This window comes from Dermacentor andersoni, chromosome 1, assembly GCF_023375885.2.
Source record: "Dermacentor andersoni chromosome 1, qqDerAnde1_hic_scaffold, whole genome shotgun sequence".
Classification (NCBI taxonomy): domain Eukaryota; kingdom Metazoa; phylum Arthropoda; class Arachnida; order Ixodida; family Ixodidae; genus Dermacentor; species Dermacentor andersoni.
In genome coordinates, this window is record NC_092814.1 from 12,035,134 (window position 1) to 12,053,242 (window position 18,109).

An 18,109-nucleotide genomic window follows, 5' to 3' on the forward strand; every position below is an offset into this window, starting at 1 on the left:
ATCTGAAACCTACAAACACTAACTTTCTTTGCAATTCCATCATCTTCCGAAAAGGCCGTGACGAGGCTAACATCTCCGGCAGTGTAGCAATAGTTGCCGACAAGTCTGCAGCTTGTCAACACATCACCTTTCAGACGCCCCTTGAGGCAGTGTCATTTCGGGCAATCCTTTTTATTAAACTGGTCACTATGTGTTCTATATACATAACCCCTAACTATGATCCAGAAAAAGGATTTCTGTAACCTTATTGATCAGCTAACACAATGTGGGGAGACTTGCAATGCGATGCGAGAGGTTGATTCATTGAAAATTTTCTTCTGACCTCTAGTACCTGCCTGTTTAATAAGAAGGAGCCGACCTATTACAGCGTCTAACACAGCAGTTATTCATCGATAGACCTAGCAATTGGCTCTTCTTCTCTTCTGCCTCACCTGGAACGGAACATCATCAATAAGCTTTATGGAAGTGACCACTTTGCTGTAGCATTAAATCTGATAACTCTGCATGAAAATCCTACCCACATTCCTCGACGGAAATTAGCATCGGTGGACAGGGAGCATTTTAAAGAATCAACTTATCTACCACGAGATTTTATAAATGATTTTAGTATAGATGATGCTGTTGTACATTTTACCACTTTTATTATTGCTGTAGCCAAAAAGTTTATCCCATAGATGAATGGTGGTTCACTTACAAGACTTGCTTCCTGGTGGAACGAAGACTGTAGAGAGGCGCGAAAGAGGCAGAATAAGGCATGGAGCATATTGCGTAGATCGCCAAATACAGAAAATATAATTCAAGGTAAAAAAATTAAATCACAGGGAAGGCGGACACGGCATCAGGCAAAGAGGGAAAGCTGGGTCAGGTTCCTCTCGGGTATAAATTCATACACACAGGAGGTGAAAGTCTGGAATGGCTTAAGAAAGCTAAAAGGGCAATAAATCCATCCGTTGCCTCTGGTGAACAACCAAGGGAATACCTTGCAAAACCAGGCAGACTCTCTTGGGCAGCTCTTTGAGTGTGTGTCAAGCTCAATCTATTATTCTCAATCCTTCCTTAAATACCAACAAATAGAAGAATGTAAGCCAGTCGTACATAAATGCAGACAGAACAAACCGTATAACTGGCCTTTCAGTATTGCTGAGTTGAGAGCAGCCTTGGTCGCATGCAAGAGCTCTGCACCGGGACCAGACAGAGTCATGTATGACATGATCAAAAACTTACACACTGACACACAAGTTACACTACTCGCACTTTTCAAGACTATTTGTGCTGCCAGTTACCTTCCATATGCATGGATAGAAGCAATTGTAGTACCTGTTCTGAAGCAGGGTAAAGACCCTTCTTCAGTGGCAAGCTACTGCGCGATAGCTCTTGGAAGTTGCCTTTGTAAGCTGTTTGAAAAAATGATAATCGGCGACTCATACATTTCCTTGAAATGAACAAAATGCTTGATCCCTATCAGTGTGGCTTCAGAGAAGGGCGGTCCACAACCAATCATATTGTGTGCATTCAAGGAATGTGACGTGACGTAATTGTACACAAACAGTTTTTCTTATATCCATATTTCTCTATATGGAGAAGGCGTCTGACACAACGTGGCGCTACAGAATCTTGAGAGACTTGTTGGAAATGGGCACCTGTGGCAATATGCTAAACCTAATAGAAAGCTATTTGTCCAATCCTACCTTCCACATCAAAATCGGCAATGTATTGTCACGTCCATTTATACAGGAAACTGGTGTACCCCAGGGAGGCGTGCTCAGCTGCACACTCTTTATCGTTAAGGTGACCACACTTCGTGCTTCATTACCACCGGCCATTTTTGATCCTGTTTATGTGGACGACATTCAAATAGGCATCAAATCCTGTAACCTCGCAGTGTGCGAGAGACAGGTACAGCAGGGCTTGAACAGGGTGTTCAAGTGGGCGAACAAAAATGAATTTAAACTCAACCCCACAAAAGTTCTTGTGTTTCTTTTTTACAAGAAAGAGAGGCCTGGTTCCAGATCCTTGTATAGAACTACTGTGTGAACAACAAATACTTGTCAACAAAGAGCACAAATTTCTAGGTATTATACGTGACTCCAGGCTCACTTTCATTTGAAACAATGAACTTACTGAAAATTTTATCCCACACAACATGGGGTAGCGACAGGAAGTGTTTGCTTAATCTTTACGAGAGCCTAATTCGATCTATGGACTATGGACTATGGTTTTCGCTAGAATAGCAGCTTGGGCTTGTTGGTTTTCCATCCTGGTGTTAACAGCGCAAAACGTAGAAGGGACACAAGACGAGAAGACGACACCACAAGCGCTGCATTGAAAAGGACCCGAAATACAAGAACTGTATTTTGCTAGAATAGCAGCTGGGACTTGTTGGTTTCCATCCTGGTGTTAATAGTGCAAAATGTAGAAGGGACACAAGACGAGAAGATGACACCACAGCTGGTGGTCACGAATGGATAAGCAAGTGGAAACGGCAGTAAAAAACTGCCACATCTGCCTGGAGGCAGATAAGTCCGCCAAAACATCACCAGAACCATTCCAACCTGTTGAATGGCCTGAGCGACCGTGGCAGAAGCTTGGACTAGATATTGTTGGTCCTTTGGAGCATGCAGCTCACACCAACAGATTTGCTGTAACGCTTGTTGACTATCATTCTGAATGGCCAGAGGTATATTTTTGCAGCGAAGTGTCCACGAGCACCGTGAAATACTTTTTAACAAGTGTTTTTGCCCGTGAAGGTTACCCAGAAGAGATCGTTTGCGATAATGGACCTCAGTTCACTTCGCATGAATTCGTCACTTTCCTGCAAAACAGAGGCATCAGTCTTTCACATTCTTCGGTATACTACCCCCAAGCTAATGGGCAAATAGAATGTTTCAATCGCACATTGAAAAACTTCATTCAAGTATCACTCCTTGAAAGACGACCACTCCGGCAAGCTGTCACAGAATACCTTGCCATTTACCGCTGTACTCTGCACGCCACCACCGGTGTCGCCCCAGCAGTCCTGCTGCATGATAGAATGCCCCGAACCAGGCTGGATGTCGTGGTATTTTCAGCACCAGCATTTGCGGAAGACCCAGCCAAGGAGTTGGCGCAATTTCGTCAAAGGGTTCGGTGTCAACAGCAGAGCAGCAAGCACTACACGGACAAAAGGAGAGCCGCCAAGAAGACGAAGATAGCCATAGGCGATTTTGTCCGCATAAAAAAAAAGAACGTCTCTTCGTTTCAAGGGAGACTGTGCCTTTTCGTCACCAACTGAGGTGATCAAGAGGAGGGGACCAGCCTCTTTCCGACTTGGAGACAGCCGTACGTGGAATGCCTCCAAGCTTTCCAGGGTTCCGGAGAGGGGCACCTGGGAACCAGGCCAACCTGCCACGCCGCAGCCGCGGTCTCCTGATGCGCTGCAGCCTGCCACGCCACAGCTTCCTGATGCACTGCAACCTGCCACACCGCAGCCGCGGTGTCCTGATGTGCTGCAACCTGCCATGCCGCAGCCGCGGTCTCATGATGCACTGCAGCCTGCCACGCCGCAGCCGCTGTCTCCCGATGTGCTGCAGCCTGCCGTGCTACAGCCACCTCCTTGCAGGACGCAGGCACGGTCTCCTGGCATACCGCAGCAGCAGTCTACGAGCCCGTCGCCAGTGCGACGTTCAAGGCGGCCGACCCAAGAGTGCCGGCCACCGGCCTGGCTCCAAGACTATCAGACCAACTAGTTGGCGGTCTGACGTTGTGTACATAGTTTGTAAATATGTGTAAATAAGTACAGTGTGCAAGCCTTGGGGTTTTCCTTACGAATACTTACTAACAACTGATCACTAAAAATAAGGGAGGGAGCATGTTCTATTTAGTTTCGTTATTCATTTTAAGTTCATTATTCCCCAGGGGCGCTTCTGTTCTTCATTATATATATTGGTTGTATATGTTAAATAAACAGCTTTTTACATCGGGACGGCTGGAGCCTGACTTCACCTTCAGTCAATACCACACTGATGATACACAGATGCTAAGTCGAGTTTCGAAAAATATGACACATCATTTAACATTTGGAGTTGTTCTTCCACATGAGGTTGTGGGTCACTGTCATTGACAATGGCCTTGTTTGGTTCCCAGAGGTCGACACAGAGCCGGATGGCCCCGTCCTTGCGAACCACCACGAGTGGTGACACCCACTCGGATGCTGACACCCGCTCGATGACGTCATTGTCCTTGATTCGGCATAGCTCATTAGTGACCTGCTGCCGAAGAGCCAGGGGTAGCCGCCGCAGCTTGGCAGACACCAGCACGATGCCCTGCCGCAGCTTGATCTGGTGGACATAGTGCTTAACGAGCCCCAGCTCGCCATCAAAGAGATGTTCGTACCCCAGAGGTACACCTGCAGGAAGCTGTGAAGATAAATGTGTCGCCAATCGACACATTCAAGTGGTGTCGTCGATCTGAAGCCCAAGTTGCTGGATAGCATTGAGGCCCAAAAGTGAAGACCCATCATGAGTCGCATAGAATGTGATGTTGGCTTGTTTGCCTTGGTGTTGAACATCCATTTGAAAACAGCCAAGTATCCTGGTGCGTCATTTGGAGAAGTTCTGTAGTTGGACCGAAGTAATTTTCCCAATTTGGTACTTCTGTACGAAAAAATTTTTGAAGTCCTCCTTCGTCATGAGTGAGACGGTCGCTTCCGTATCCACTAGAAGCTGCATGTGTATTGGCCTCGAGCTCCATCACTGGAAAAGCTGGCGCCATCGTAGGCATGACGTGCTATTAGGGATCACGTGGACATAGCGGCCGCGTCGGCTGCTTCGGGAGCGCTGAAGCGAGCTGAAAAGGAGAGTTTAAGTTCCCTCGTACACTGCGGTCCTCATTTAGTGGCGAGATTTTCCCGCTTCGAGTGTTTCCTTTACAACAATTGAAAGCACTAGAATAGGTAGCGGCCTTTGAAGGTGCGCAACATGGTAGGCTACTGTTCGGTGCCGCAGTGCCGGACGTACGCAACGTAGCCCGGTGTCAGCCTTATTCATACGTAGCCGCAGGACAAGAAGCTTCGTGAAGCTTGGCTCGCGAAACATAAAACCAGCAAACAGTCATCGGCTACAACTCGGGTATGTAGCAAGCACAGACGCGAGGAAGATTTCTGCTTCGGCGCCGGGTCTGCAATGTTCGAAAAACGCGCACTGAGACGGTCGCCCGAGTCCGCTGCCCGACTAATGTCATGACGGTTTGGTCTATAAACTTGTCGATGCTATAGATACTGGCAAGTTCACTGGAGTGGAAAGGGAGCGGTAAGAAGCACATTAAAAAAAAGCATGGCATATGGTCATGTTTGTGTTATGAATTAATGCACTGGATTACAAAAAAAGAAGCAGCGGGAAATTGCATGCTGAGAACACCAATAAACATATAGTGCGACACAACTCGAGAAAAATATTGAAACGTCCAAGAATTTAGAAAAAGAAGGACATTGAATCGTCGCGACATCCGGCACATCAGTTCCCGTAGGCGTCGAAGTCTCTACAATGGAATTATTTTTGAACAGCTCTGATAGCACCCACGCAATATTGTTTGCTTGCATACTGTCAAATGCTCATATTCTGCGGCCTAAAGCTGATGGCACGGTGCGAAAACGCACACGCGGCGAAAGCGAAACAGTGCGCGGACAAGCATGTAGACGCGCAGTCGGTCGCTGCGAAGCTGTGCGATCGCTGCATTGAGGCTTCATTCTATTACGCTCCATTTAGATATACAAACACTATAAGAACATATTTCGCATAGTTTGCTCTCGGCATTTGCATACCTTTCACGCAAGAAGCCGGTTCGGGAGACTAAATCGCAGCAACCGCGCACAGTGGCTTTCACTGTACGTACTCGGTAAAGAGATAGCATCTGTAAACGATTCTGTGCTTTCAGTTTGCCCAAGATTATTATTTAGACAGTAAAAAACTTCTCTCGCTTTGAAAGTACTTACAAAAATTTCCGGGAGAGCTCTCGCGTGGTGTTTTCAGTGAGCGCTGATAGCAAAACCTATGAGGAGCACGCCGTGTGATCCCTCATACTACGCCAGCGAGGCGCTTTCGATAGATGGCGACTCCGTAACTCCTCGTCGCCAATGTCTTGACCAACAACCACAGAAACACTTAAAGGGACACTAAAGGTTACCAGAAAGTCAAGTTAAAGTGATAAAGCAATGCTCTAGAACGTCTAAGGCGTCAATATATTCGCAAACAGAGCTTTCATCATCATCATCATCAGCCTGATTACGCCCACTGCAGGGCAAAGGCCTCTCCCATACTTCTCCAACTACCCCGGTCATGTACTAATTGTGGCCATGTTGACCCTCCAAACTTCCTAATCTCATCTGCCCACCTAACTTTCTGTCGCCCCCTGCTACGCTTCCCTTCCCTCGGAATCCAGTCCGTAACCCTTAATGACCATCGGTTATCTTCCCTCCTCATTACATGTCCTGCCCATGCCCATTTCTTTTTCTTGATTTCAACTAAGATGTCATTAACGCGCGTTTGTTCCCTCACCCAATCTGCTCTTTTCTTATCCCTTAACGTTACACCTATCATTTTTCTTTCCATAGCTCGTTGCGTCGTCCTCAATTTAAGTAGAACCCTTTTCGTAAGCCTCCAGGTTTCTGCCCCGTACGTGAGTACTGGTAAGACACAGCTGTTATACACTTTTCTCTTGAGGGATAATGGCAACCTGCTGTTCATGATCTGCGAATGCCTGCCAAACGCACCCCAGCCCATTCTTATTCTTCTGATTATTTCACTCTCATGATCTGGATCAGCAGTCACTACCTGTCCTAAGTAGATGTATTCTCTTACCACTTCCAGTGCCTCGCTACCTATCGTAAACTGCTGTTCCCTTCCGAGACTGTTAAACATTACTTTAGTTTTCTGCAGATTCATTTTTAGTCCCACCCTTCTGCTCTGCCTCTCCAGATCAGTGAGCATGCATTGCAGTTGGTCCCCTGAGTTACTAAGCAAGGCAATATCATCAGCGAAGCGCAAGTTATTAAGGTATTCTCCATTTACTCTTATCCCCAATTCTTCCCAATCCAGGTCTCTGAATACCTCCTGTAAACACGCTGTGAATAGCATTGGAGAGATCGTATCTCCCTGCCTGACGCCTTTCTTTATTGGGATTTTGTTGCTTTCTTTATGGAGGAGTACAGTGGCTGTGGAGCCGCTATAGATATCTTTCAGTATTTTTACATACGGCTCGTCTACACCCTGATTCCGCAATGCCTCCATGACTGCTGAGGTTTCGACTGAATCAAACGCTTTCTCGTAATCAATGAAAGCTATATATAATGGTTGGTTATATTCAACAGAGCTTTAGTGACCGAGAAATTGAGGTAAATGCATGACACGATTTGAGACCCCCCAGCGACATTCCGGTACTAGCCCGATGACGAAAGCACTCGTCATCATAATTTATGTCACTAGTACTCAACTACTCGTATTAAAAAGATAATTTCATTAGATTGTAAGACGGAAGAAAATGCTACTTGTCTACTTCTATTCGATTCTAAGAAAAAATAACATTTTGACGTTACCCTTGAATAGTATGGGTGATCAAAAGGTTTCGTTTTCGCTCGACTCTGCGCGCTCGACTTTGCGCCGCACGCGCTTTGGAGTTTCAGTTGTTTCTTTATCGTGTCGTGCTGCGGTGGTCCTGCTGGCTCGCGAAACTTGCATTTGGAACAAGCAGCGAGAATGCCACATCCATGTGATGTCGTGGGATGCGCGAACGGTCCGCGGAACTTGGCCAAGGGCAGTTGCAGCGGCGAATCCAATGTTACTTATCACTGTGTGCCAACAACTGAACCTCTCCGTTCGAAGTGGTTAAGTGCTGTACCTCTGCCACAGCGCGCTGGCAAAGAGCCGAGAAATCACGTAGTGTGCTCACTGCAATTTCATCCAGAGGATTACGAGTTCAACGCCGACTTACTGAAGTCACGTGAAGTGCCTTTCAAAGCAGGCCGCCGTCATAATAGTATGCAACGGCGCCGGCAGCGCGAGCCCTCAATAGCAGGTCACGTTCATCAGTGCTTAAATCGCTGAACTCGAGCCCAGCATCGCGAGCTAATGTGTCGTTGTCAGGGTCATCCATTGCAACGAGCGTCAAAGTTGGCGTCATGGAATAAAGAACCAGCTTATTGTCGTGCGCTTTCCCTTCCGCTAGCCACCACAGTTCCGCTTTCAAGCTACTGTCGGCTCTGTCTTGGCTCTGTTTCTGGCCGCGCGTTTGCATTTTGTGCAGAAAAGCCGTAGCGCCATCTGCGGGAGCCGTTTTACTATGGTTTTACTCACTGACGGCGCAACGTCACTATGAGACCATGACGTCAATACTCCTCGATCAGAGGGCGGGTGATTTGAACTGTGCTAGAGGTATGCAGACGCTTCAGAACACATTTTCTCTTAAAATAAGTCTCTTCTTCGCACGAAACAAGCGTTTCGAGGCTTCTGGGATGGTATTTCAACAGTCCACGTTGACTTAATATTAACCTTTAGTGTCCCTTTAAGTCCCTCGTGCTTGGAAGTGAAGTATTCACGGAGAGAACCAATGCCATTTGGGCATTTTCCACTTGCACTGGAGTAACATTTTGAAAAGGTGATGCGCCTTGTTTCTTCCGACAAACGGTAGCCAGGTGTCCCTTGATGTGGCAGAAGTTTCAAGTTTTGTTCCTGGCTGGACAATTTCTTGAAGACGCGAAGTGCCCCAAGCTTCCGCATCAGTAAAATGGACCAATTTAATCCATAGAACATGAACGATTTTCATTCGACCGATTGTCCCTGGTTTGAACGCCGTCTTGCTGACGCATCAGGCAAGTGTGTGAGCACGCGCAGCCATCTTGAGTATGCCATCCCATCCGGCCTTGGCCATCTTATACCTGAACACCGTGCCACCGAACTGCCATCTTGCGCCACTCTGACACGCTGAACACTCTTGCCGTCGCCGCATGCTTGGCGCTGGATGCCCTTGGCGTCGCCGCATGCTTGGCGCTGGACGCTCACGGTGTCGCCACACGCTTGCTTGTCTTTCTGCGTCATTTCCAATTCTTGGTCGATTTCTTTGGCTTTATCCAAGGACAAATGTTTGCCATAAGACAACAGCTTGCTTCGGACATGTGGGTTGGCGATTCCATAAATAATTTGATCTCCAATCTGGTTGTTGTACGTTGCACCGAATTTGCAAGCGAGGGATTTCTCCTTGAAGGCCGTGATGTATTCCATGAAACTCTCACCTGGCAGCTGCTTTCGGCTTGTGAACAGATGTCTCTCCGCCAGGATATTTGTAGTTTTCAAGAATAGCCGGTCCAAGAGTTTCAGTAGCTCCTCGTACTCGTTCTTCGTGGCTGTTGCGTCTGTAGTCAACATACTGGGTGTCTGGGCCACATTTCGTCCTCCTGTCGCAGCTGTAGTTCTCGCTTGTGCCTGAGCCGGTTCCTCTTCTGCGAAGTATTTCTATTGGCCTTCCCTGTCCAAGACACTAATGAGCGCCGATGCTCTACACTTCTCCTCCCTTCCGCTACTGCCAGCTGCCTTCAGGTGTACTTAGAATTTTTTTTCAGGAATCGGAGACGTGCCAGGTAATTGGAGGAACAGAGGAAGGTTTGAAAAGAGAGATGCGATTCTGTAACGTCGCAAGCAGAAATATGGCTGGGGAAGCGGAAGGAAGAAAGGCAATATGGTGTTGCCGCAGATGGCTGTAGACGAATAAAGAAGGCCTAGGCCGACAGCAGCTGAGGCATTCGGAGAAGCTGAAGAGTCATGTGAGGAAGCAGTAGAGAATTGAAATAGATAAGTAATGTTGCCACTTACGGCATTTGAGGCACAGCATATTCTTCTACGTCCTCATTGCTATTCTGTAGCGTTGCACCCGAAACCAGCTGATGGAGGGGCCTAGTGTTTGGGAAGACGACTCAGTGAGGTTGGCGGTAACGCTTCTTCCGGGTGAGAGGGTCTGGCCAGTGTGGTGTTTATTTGACCTATATAGCATTTCAAGGACAGGTTGCATCATGCCATTGGCTATTACACAAGTGGCATGATCACACCTGATTGGCCTAATGACTTCATAGAAAAGCATAGACATGGAGGTCGCAGCTCCATCATGCGAAAATTGCAGATAACAATGGTAGCGAGTGCTACTTATGACACCAGAAGACAGCACGGCACAACAACGCCATGGCAGTGCCAGCTCATTGAGTGTGACACAACGTGCCAGAGGCACATATTAGATTGCATTTCCTACAACTTCAGTCCTAGTACTCTTGCACAGAGTTTTACGCAGACGCTTCTAAGTCGCATGTCTGGGTATCTTATGCAGCCGTCGGCCCATCCTTCTCGAAATCTGATGTCCTGCACCCGCAAACAAGTATCTTTACGGCTGAGGCCTATGCACTATTGTTTGCTGTAAAGCATGTAAGGAAATCAGTGCTTCAAAAAACTATTATATTTACAGACTCCCAAAGTGTTGTAAAAGCCTTGAAGTCGCTTTGTAAACACAAATGTCCTGTACTCATTGAGCTCAGTTCCTCTCCATGTAGAGCATATACAAGGTGTGACACAAAAGAAACGAGACTAAGTCTGTAGCTTGAAAAAAGGGTGTAGTTGGCAACAGGTGCTTTGCTGATGTCATCGCACACACCTCCTCTATTCATGCAGCCAGTTTCGACGGAACCAATCAGGCCAGTTGGGAGTGCTGCGTCACTGAGTGAACACGTGCATGCTGCCTGAAAAATGTCTGATGTAAAAACCGAACAGTGAATCAACATCGTTTCTTGTTAAATTTAAGAAATCTGCCACAAGAACATTTCAAATGTTAACCGAGGCTTATGGAGATGAAACTTTGTCTCGTGCACGTGTGTTTGAATGGCGTAAGCTGTTTTCAGGGGGAAGGGACAGTGTGGAAGATGATGAATGTGCTGGGCGCCCAAGGTCAGTGATTACAGACCAAAACATTGCCAAAGTTCGTGATGTGATCCATGGTGACCAAAGATTAAATGTTCGTACAGTGGCAGAGTTGGTTAACTTGGATAGGGAAGCTGTTCGATGCATTTTAATGGACTTACACATGAGGAAGATTTGTGCGAAGGTTGTTCCACAAGTTCTGTCCGGTGGCCAAAAACAGTGCCGTAAGGACGTGTGTGTGTGGACATGTTAGAACGCATTGCAAACGAACCAAATTTGTTGGAATCTGTTGTAACATGTGATGAGACATGGATTTTTACCTATGACACAGAAAGTAAGCGCCAGTCAATGCAATGGAAGTCTCCAGGATCCCCAAGACCCAAAAAAGCACGCATGTCAAAATCAAAAGTCATCATCATCATCATCAGCCTGGTTATGCCCACTGCAGGGCAAAGGCCTCTCCCATACTTCTCCAACTACCCCGGTCATGTACTAATTGTGGCCATGTTTTCCCTGCAAACTTCTTAATCTCATCCGCCCACCTAACTTTCTGCCGCCCTCTGCTGCGCTTTCCTTCCCTTGGAATCCATTTCGTAACTCTTAATGACCATCGGTTATCTTCCCTCCTCATTACGTGTCCTGCCCATGCCCATTTCTTTTTCTTGATTTCAACTAAGATATCATTAACTCGCGTTTGTTTCCTCACCCAATCTGCTCTTTTCTTGTCCTTTAACGTTATACCAATCATTCTTCTTTCCATAGCTCGTTGCGTCGTCCTCAATTTAAGTAGAACCCTTTTCGTAAGCCTCCAGGTTTCTGCCCCGTACGTGAGTACTGGTAAGACACAGCTGTTATAAACATTTCTTTTGAGGGATAATGGCAACCTGCTGTTCATGATCTGAGAATGCCTGCCAAACGCACCCCAGCCCATTCTTATTCTTCTGATTATTTCAGTCTCATGATCCGGATCCACAGTCACTACCTGTCCTAAGTAGATGTATTCCCTTACCACTTCCAGTGTCTCACTACCTATTGTAAACTGCTGTTCCCTTCCGAGACTGTTAAACATTACTTTAGTTTTCTGCAGATTAATTTTTAGACCCACCCTTCGGCTTTGCCTCTCCAGGTCAGTGAGCATGCATTGCAGTTGGTCCCCTGAGTTACTAAGCAAGGCAATATCATCAGCGAATCGCAAGTTACTAAGGTATTCTCCATTAACTCTTATCCCCAATTCTTCCCAATCCAGGTCTCTGAATACCTCCTGTAAACACGCTGTGAATAGCATCGGAGAGATCGTATCTCCCTGCCTGACGCCTTTCTTTATTGGGATTTTGTTGCTTTCTTTATGGAGGACTACGGTGGCTGTGGAGCCGCTATAGATATCTTTCAGTATATTTACATCCGGCTTGTCTACACCCTGATTACGCAATGCCTCCATGACTGCTGAGGTTTCGACTGAATCAAACGCTTTCTCGTAATCAATGAAAGCTATATATAAAGGTTGGTTATATTCCGCACATTTTTCTATCACCTGATTGATAGTGTGAATATGGTCTATTGTTGAGTAGCCTTTACGGAATCCTGCCTGGTCCTTTGGTTGACGGAAGTCTAAGGTGTTCCTGATTCTATTTGCAATTACCTTAGTAAATACTTTGTAGGCAACGGACAATAAACTGATCGGTCTATAATTTTTCAAGTCTTTGGCGTCCCCTTTCTTATGGATTAGGATTATGTTAGCGTTTTTCCAAGATTCCGGTATCCTCGAAGTCATGAGGCATTGCGTATACAGGGTGGCCAGTTTCTCTAGAACAATCTGCCCACCATCCTTCAACAAATCTGCTGTTACCTGATCCTCCCCAGCTGCCTTCCCCCTTTGCATAGCTACCAAGGTTTTCTTTACTTCTTCCGGTGTTACCTGTGGGATTTCGAATTCCTCTAGACTATTCTCTCTCCAGTTATCGTCGTGGGTGCCACTTGGTACTGTATAATTCTCTATAGAACTCCTCAGCCACTTGAACTATCGCATCCATATTAGTAATGATATTGCCGGCTTTGTCTCAACGCATACAACTGGTTCTTGCTTATTCCTAGTTTCTTCTTCACTGCTTTTAGGCTTCCTCCGTTCCTGAGAGCATGTTCAATTCTATTCATATTATACTTCCTTATGCCAGCTGTGTTACGCTTGTTGATTAACTTCGAAAGTTCTGCCAGTTCTATTCTAGCTATAGGGTTAGAGGCTTTCATACATTGGCGTTTCCTGATCAGATCTTTCGTCTCCTGCGATAGCTTACTGGTATCCTGTCTAACGGAGTTACCACCGACTTCTATTGCACACTCCTTAATGATGCCCACAAGATTGTCGTTCATTGCTTCAACACTAAGGTCCTCTTCCTGAGTTAAAGCCGAATACCTGTTCTGTAGCTTGATCAGGAATTCCTCTATTTTCCCTCTTACCGCTAACTCATTGATCGGCTTCTTACGTACCAGTTTCTTCCGTTCCCTCCTCAGGTCTAGGCTTATTCCAGTTCTTACCATCCTGTGGTCACTGCAGCGCACCTTGCCGAGCACGTCCACATCTTGTATGATGCCAGGGTTAGCGCAGAGTATGAAGTCTATTTCATTTCTAGTCTCGCCGTTCGGGCTCCTCCACGTCCACTTTCGGCTATCTCGCTTGCGGAAGAAGGTATTCATTATCCGCATATCATTCTGTTCCGCAAACTCTACTAATAACTCTCCCCTGCTATTCCTAGTGCCTATGCCATATTCCCCCACTGCCTTGTCTCCAGCCTGCTTCTTGCCTTCCTTGGCATTGAAGTCGCCCATCAGTATACTGTATTTTGTTTTGACTTTACCCAACGCCGATTCCACGTCTTCATAGAAGCTTTCGACTTCCTGGTCATCATGACTGGATGTAGGGGCGTAGACCTGTGCGACCTTCATTTTGTACTTCTTATTAAGTTTCACAACAAGACCTGCCACTCTCTCGTTAATGCTATAGAATTCCTGTATGTTACCAGCTATGTTCTTATTAATCAGGAATCCGACTCCTAGTTCTCGTCTCTCCGCTAAGCCCCGGTAGCACAGGATGTGCCCGCTTTTTAGCACTGTATATGCTTCTTTTGGCCTCCTAACTTTACTGAGCCCTATTATATCCCATTTACTGCCCTCTAATTCTCCAATAGCACTGCTAGACTCGCCTCACTAGATAACGTTCTAGCGTTAAACGTTGCCAGGTTCATATTCCAATGGCGGCCTGTCCGGAGCCAGGGATTCTTAGCACCCTCTGCAGCGTCGCAGGTCTGACCGCCGCCGTGGTCAGTTGCTTCGCAGCTGCTGGGGACTGAGGACCGGGGTTTGATTGTTGTGTTCATATAGGAGGTTGTGGCCAAGTACTGCACCAGGGTGGCCAATCCTGCCAGGGAGTGCGTTACCGGTTCTGGTCACCGGGATCAGGCCACACTCCAGGCCTGTTTATGCAATTTTATCAACACGCGGATTTTTTTTTAATCCTGTGGAAAATTGCGCGGCACCGGGATTCGAAACCCGGACCTCTTGCACGCGAGGCGGGTGTTCTACCTCTACGCCACCGCTGCAAAATCAAAAGTCAAGGCAATGTTAATTGTCTTCTTCGACACTAATGGAATTGTAATGATTGAGTTGGTTCCCAGTGGTCAGACTGTTAATCAACACTACTTCATTGAAGTACTAAAAGGTCTTCGTGAAAAAAAATTAGGAAAAGAAGGTCACAGTTGTGGAGTGATGGATGGCTGTTGCACCAGGACAATGAACCTGCTCACACGGCCCTATCTGTCAAGCAGTTTCTGACCAGAAAAAACATTACTGTGATGGGGCATCCTCCTTATTCACCTAATTTGGCTCGATGCAACTTTTTTTATTTCCTAAAGTTAAATCTTGCTTAAAGGGAACCCATTTTACCTCAGTTGAAGAGGTTCAGCCAAAAGCAGAAAATCTCCTGAAGGGCCTTCCAAAAACCTAGTTCCAGAACTGTTACCAGCAATGGCAGCACCGAATTCAGAAGTGTGTGAACGCTGAAGGGGATTACTTTGAAAGTGATAATGTCACAGAGAACTGATTCTGCAAGTACAATAATTTATTGGACCAGTCTTGCTTTTTTTTTTTTTTTTTTCGTCACACCTCGTATAACTAACCAGCATGTTATTATACGCTGGATGCCTGGTTGGAGAGGCATTGATGGTAATGTGCTAGAAGACCAAATGGCCACATCAGTTACATCACACGCTATTAATCTTACAGCTGCTGTTTCTGTAACAGATTCTGAAGCCTTTCCTATGAAAGAAACTGCGAAGCTACTGGCAACACTTGTAGGACGCTGAAAGAAATAATAAGCTTTACTTGATTAAGCCACGATTAGGTTTCTGGCCTTCCACAACGAAAACGTGATGAACTGATTTCCTGCTCTGTCGACTCGGAATAGGACACACATATGGCACCCACAGTTTTTTGCTGACTTATGATTAACCACAAATGTGTGGTAGATGGGGTGAGAGGCTGACTGTCCTCCACATTCTCCTGGAGTGTCGGGAAGCCGAAACAGAAAGAAAAATTTTTTTCTAGCCTACTGCTATCATGTCCTTCTCCATCCAGTTATGTTTTTAGGTGCAGAACCGTTTTTTAACACCCATGCAGTTCTAAAGTTCTTGAATGACGTCGTGTTGCATGTAATTAGCCCAAGAAATTCATAGCAGACCTTCTCGCCAGAGGACGCTGCTGCGATAGTGTTTAGTATAGCACATGCCTCCAGGTCCTTGTGTTTAAAGGGTTCTGTTTAGGCAGTAGGGCTTCATGCCAATTTTTGCATCTGACATATTTTGTATATGGTATCATTTATTCACGATGCATTTTTCATCTTCAAAGTACATGTCATTAGTCATTGCCATTATCTTATTACATGTAGATTTTATGCACTTTACAGTGACTATGTTTTAGACCCTTTTACAGCCCCATCACTCTCACCTCTTGTAATTCAATGCTCCACTTCGAACTGTTTAACACTGTTCTGGCGCACTTTGGCCATACTTTGCCCTTGTGCCACAAAACTCGTGGCAAGAAGACACAACAAAAAATTGCAATAGAAAAGCCAATTTCTTTAGCATTTTCTTCAAAAGCTAAGTATTCCTTTTTTTCTGTGTTGTGGTCTTGCCCAGACAAATGAGTTTATTTTATTTCCATTAACAAAGTTGTGTAAACGCCTAGCAAATTTTTTTACACTCAGAGCGCTGTATTTCCACCTTGTCTCAGTTGAAGACTTTTCATGTGGAAACAAAGGCATGCACTGAAACAAATAACCTTGTTTCTGATATGTGGAGGGATTTTGTTACATCATATAAAAATTTAATTGAAATGAAAAAATAGTCAGTGGGCTGTCCTTATCTGACATCTGAGCACACTCTGTCTCATGAGCCAGTGAACACTTGAGGTTGTGCCCTTGAGCTTACATATTGCCAGCTTATGAGCTTTACCTGAAGGGCTGCTATCTGAATACATGAGAAGGGAGAAATTGTTTTGCTCCCCATCCACTGCACAATATATGAGATTTTCGGGGAAATAAAGAAAATGTTAAAAATCTACTTACTGTGGGAAGATATTTTATTAAGGCCATTCACAATTCAAACTCAGTATCACTAATTCTCTAAACTGCACCTAATAATAAATGTAATAAACTATTTAGCCCATGGCATCAATTGCCAGAAGTACTTGAAGCCTCCCACATATTATTCCCAAAGAAAGGATAATAGTAAGAAAATGAGAGAAATTAGGTGCTCCACCACAGAGTTCCAGTCATAATTTTTTCCACACACAATACATGAGGGGCACAATTTACCTTATACCTACTTACCTAATTACTTATTACTAATTACTTATACTTACCTAATATGGTTGTCATTGGCCATCTTACTGAAGTGACGCGTGTAACGCAGTCATGTTGCAAATGTGTTAACCTATGCACACTCCACCTCTTGTGTCTTTTTGACGCACACTAACTGACACGTGTAGTATGAGTGTTACTGACACTGATTTTTGTTTTATTTTTTTAGTTTTCATAGTAGCCTTTTTTTTTAAATCTTGTAATGAACCTTCACGACAATAATGCCCTCTTGGTACATGTTAATAAATAAATAAATATACCACTCTGAAATATGCCACTAATTTATGACTTTTACAAAGCTTTTATAGACATAACAATTTCATGTATATAATATCACGCAGTGGAGGTGCTCTAGCAGTTCACAGATGTGCGATGTAGTTTTTAGCACAGAGTTATGGATTAGTAAGCATTGGGCTTTAATGTTTAAGCATACTGATTTTCATTCAAAGTGCTGCTTTCTACAGTCAGAAGAATCCAACTTTAAATGCATACTGATTGAATTGGTCCAGCCTTTTGCACATTCTTCTAGTGAAGCTTCCTCCAATGGTCTTTTGCCAGAGGTCTTTCAATAGTCGTGTCAGCCACGGTTGAACAAACATGAAATGTGTTCCTCTTGTCTGCTGCCCTGAGTCAGTCAACCAAAAACAGGTACTGTAAATGCATAGTGGCTGAGCTTTGTATATTTAGTTTCAGTGGATTATGTGCATTTTCTGAAGTTTCCTAGGGTTTACTTGCGGCATGAATAAAAAAATGCCTGGGCAAGGTAAAATAGCCCTGAAATGTTGTCGCAGACGGCCCTACCAAGCAGCAAAAATTCTATAAACGATCCTGCATGGGAGGTAATTGTTCTACAGTTAGCAACACTGTTGCTAAGGCCCTGATCATTTGATAACTCGCGGGGCAGCTCACTATTATTCGAAGCTAGGACGGGGCTTTTGAGAACGAAAACATACAGGGCTAAATTTGAAGACGTGGACCTTTTGTGCACAGCTTGCGGAGCCGAAATGGAGACCACAGAGCATATAGTGCTGAGATGCACAGACCTTCGCCCAACTCTGGCTGAAGGAACAGTCACAGATATGGAAGGAGCATTAGGTTTTCCCGAGGAACGAGGGCAAATAGACGAGAAAAGAGTGGCAGTGACAAAGGGGAGGCTAGAGGATTGGTGGAGGAAGTCAAGGGAAAGATAATACCATAAATCGGGGAGCTAATGTTTTCTATACTATTTTAGATATTTATTTTGGGGGGAGGAAGGGAGTGAAAACTAGTTAAAGGA

The 18,109-nt window shown here is 45.3% G+C and overlaps 1 protein-coding gene across 6 annotated transcripts in view; it reads left to right on the forward strand.

Annotated features, from left to right (window-relative positions):
- The window catches only part of Vps8 (vacuolar protein sorting 8), a 972,138-nt gene that overhangs the window by 674,554 nt on the left and 279,475 nt on the right, over positions 1-18,109 (forward strand). The gene's annotated exons all lie outside the window — the stretch shown is intronic.